The sequence below is a fragment of the Castor canadensis genome, chromosome 10 (assembly GCF_047511655.1).
Source record: "Castor canadensis chromosome 10, mCasCan1.hap1v2, whole genome shotgun sequence".
NCBI classification, from domain to species: domain Eukaryota; kingdom Metazoa; phylum Chordata; class Mammalia; order Rodentia; family Castoridae; genus Castor; species Castor canadensis.
This window is the reverse complement of record NC_133395.1, coordinates 82,770,893-82,774,701: the sequence shown is the minus strand read 5'-3', so window position 1 is coordinate 82,774,701 and position 3,809 is coordinate 82,770,893.

Sequence of the window (3,809 nt, the reverse complement as noted above, 5' to 3'; positions counted from 1 at the left end):
AAAGTAGGCACCAGCCACTTGTAGCTATTTAAGTTTAATTAAAATTAGGTAAAACGTTTAAGTCAAGGTCTGTGGTTGCATTCAGTGCTCGGTAATACATATATGTAGTGCCTACAAGTGGACAGCACAGATTCAGAGCACATCCATTATTCCACAAGTTCCATTGGATGGTGCCATTCAAGGGTCACAGAGGGAGTGAAAGTTTGATTCCAGTGGTTGCTAGAAGTCATCAAGTAGACAGTGAGTGCTTTGAGGACAGGAGTTAAACTGCATGGGAGGGAAATAGGATGGGCAGGTGGAGAGGGTGGTCAGGTCTTTGGACACCAGGAAAGAGGAGATTCTCAGGTACTGCCAGTGAGGGAGAATGAATGTTCCAGCATCTTGGACAGAGCCTTCTAATAATACATACCCTCTCTTTGTCAAGAAGTAATACAGATGCTGAAGAAGTAAAGTGTGGGGACATAGAAAGAAAGATGAAACACTATTTGTTCACATCATAGTCAATTCTTTCTACCACAACATTTTTATGAGTAATGACTGCACATTATTATTACCCCACAGATTCATCCTAGAACCCACCACTTAGGAAAGCACTGTATTTACCTGTGCAAATAGTGCTTTCTGCAATGCCACAGTATGTTGCTTCATATACATTTTATGTTAGGTACTACTCTTGAATTTTGTGGCTCCCTGGTGGCAGACATGCTCTTGAGTTACTCAGCTTGGACCACTGAAAGCTCCATCCTCTGGGGATCAGGAACAGAAATTCTGCTTTTATGTCTTGTGACATTTTCTGATAATTCTATTTCCATTCAACCAGTATTTATTAAACACCTACTGGATGCCAAGTATTGGCTGACTCTTCTACTTTCTTCTCTTTAGTGACAGATTCTTTGTTCTAGTTGAGATTTCAAACGTTAATAAAATGAAATTGCCTGGCTAGAGTTTAATATTACAAAATATTTTCTAAGTAGAGCAAACCACATTGCTTAGTGAGCAGGGCCAAATGGATTACCTTCTTCCTCAGGAGGCATTTATAGTTCTCTTCTTGGGTCTAAGATCTCTGAATACCCAACATCCTCAGTTCCCTCAGTATCCAGGCTACTGTACAAATGACTGCAAACTGGGTGACTTAAAACAACAGAAGTATGTTCCCTCAAAGCTGTGGAGGTCAGAAGTCTGAAATTAAAGTATCAGCAGAGAGGCTATAAGGAGGAATCCTTCCTTGCCTCTTCTAACTCCTGGTGGTGACTGGTAGTCCTTGACCTTCCTTGGCTTGCCACTGTGTCACTTATTTCTGTCACATGACTGTCTTGTGTGTGTGTGCATCTATGTCCAAATCTCCTCCTTTTTCTTATGAAGATACCAGTCACTGGATTAGGGTCCACTTCAATCCAGTATGATCTCATCTTAACCTATTATATCTACAAACTTGATGCCATCTGACACATTTTCTTAGGAGGCCACATTCACTGATATCAGGAGTCATGACTTGGACACATGTTTTTGGAAGACACAATTCAACTCACAAAAGTCTCCTCTGATTTTTTTTTCAGCTCTGAGGCTGAAACCCAAAGCCTTGTATGTTCTAGTCAAACACTCTACCACTGAGCTTTGCCCCAGCCAAGTCTCCTCAAATCTGTACACATGCACAGATACATGCAGGTCATTGATTTTAGCTGTGATTCCAGCCTAAGGAAGCAGGACTGCAGAGAGAGACTGTGGTTTAACACGAGAAGAAATAGCATCACTCTGACCTTTGGTCCTTCCATCTCTTCCAAGCAGCAGATGGGTTGAGCTGCGAGGAAGATCAAAGACAACGTGGGGCGCAGGGTGAGTGTGGCACACGCTGGACACCTACAAGTTAATAAATGACTTCTAGTCCTTTGAAGTTGCTTCTTGTGCCTTTTATTTTCTTGAACCACTCTTTCCATCCATTTGCTTCTTTTCTCTGCCCTCCTTCCATTTCCCATTCCATCTCTCTGTCATCTTCATTTTTTGTGCCCCCAATGTAAGGAAGGAATATGTGATCAAAGGACATTGGTGTATTGGCCTTAGATTATTGGTGCTTTGTGAAATTCCATTGTTTATAAACAGAGCAACTCCCATGTAGCATTCTTAGGCCTAACTGAGGAACAGGTTTGTAAAATCGTTTCTGCCTGATGTCAACTGAGTTTTACTTGAGCCAATTTCCTCAAATCCTCCATCCTGTCTTATTCATTTCTGTAACACATAGTAGGATGTACAATATATCATTATCAATGTAGACTCATAAAAACAAATGAAGAAAACAGGGAAGAAATCTTCTCTTAGCATTTCCTACAGGGTTCCCTCAGGTGGTGGGTTAATCTGCTCTGATTTCAATGACAAAAATATCCTAGCTCAAATATTTCTAAAAGTACCCACTGTGAGCAAAGAATTTTGCTAGAATATGAAAAAGATATGGAAATGAATAGGACACAGTCTCTAAGTTTAAGAATTTTGCAGTTTACTAGGAGAAAGACTCACATATAAATAACTGATACAAGGTAAAATAGGGTAAATGCTGCAGAAGAGGTGCAAAAATTCAGGGAGTGATTGCGAGAGGGAGGATTAATTATGACTGGAGTATTCTTACAAGACATGGGATAGTTTGTGTTAGTAATTCACAAATGACAAGTGTTTTTTGTCTTTGCTTCTGTTAACATGCTATATTACATTCAATGATTTTTATATTTTGAAATATCCCTGCATCCCTGGGATGAAGCTGACTTGGTCATGGTGTATGGTCTTTCCTATATGTTGTTGGTTTGTGTTGCCATTATTTTATTGAGGATTTCTGCATCAATATTCATTAAGAAGATTTGGCTATAGTTCTCCTTTTTGGATGTCCTTGTCCAGTTTTGGGATGAGTGTAATACTGGTTTCATAAAATGATTTAGGCAGTGTTCCTTCTCTTTTTATTTCATGGAAAAATTTAAGGAATGTTGGTATTAGCTCTTCTTTAAAGGTCTTATGGAGTTCAGTGGAGAATCTGTCAGGTTCTGGATTTTACTTTTTTGGGAGACTCTTTATTGCTGTTTCAATATCATTGTGTGTTATAATCTGTTTAGGTGATTAATATTCTCTTGGTTTAGTTTCAGATGTTCATATGTACCTAGAAAATTTTCCATTTCTTCTAGATTTTCCAATTTATTGGAATATAGGTTCTCAAAATAGTATCTGATGATTCCCTGGATTTCCTTGGTGTTTGTTGTTATCTCCCCTTTCCTGTTTCTGATTTTACTAATTTGTGTCTTTTCCCTCTTCACTTTAGTCAGATTTGCCAGGGGTTTGTCAATCTTGCTTGTTCTTTCAAAGAACCAGCTATTTGTTTTGTTGATTCTTTGTATTTTTTTTTTTTTGGTCTCTATTTCATTGATTTTGGCCCTTATTTTTATTATTTCTCCCTTTCTTATTCTGAGTTTAGTTTTTTCTTGTTTTTCTAGAAGTTCAAGAGCATTAGGTTGTTTATTTGAGATCTTTCTGTTTTTAATATATGCACTCATGGCTATAAACTTTCCTCTTGACTGTCTTTGCTGTGTCCCATACGTTCTGATAGGTTGTGTTTTCATTTTCATTAAATTTCAGGGACTTTTTGACTTCCTCACTTCTTTTTTCTATAATCCAATAATCATTGAGCAGTGTTTTGTTCAACCTCCAATTGTTTGCATATTTTCTGCTGCTGCTTTTGTTGTTGAGTTCTAGTTTCATGCATTGTGATCAGATAGTATGCAAGGGGTTATTTCAGTTTTCTTAGATTTGTTGAGACTTGCTTTGTTCCCTAAGAT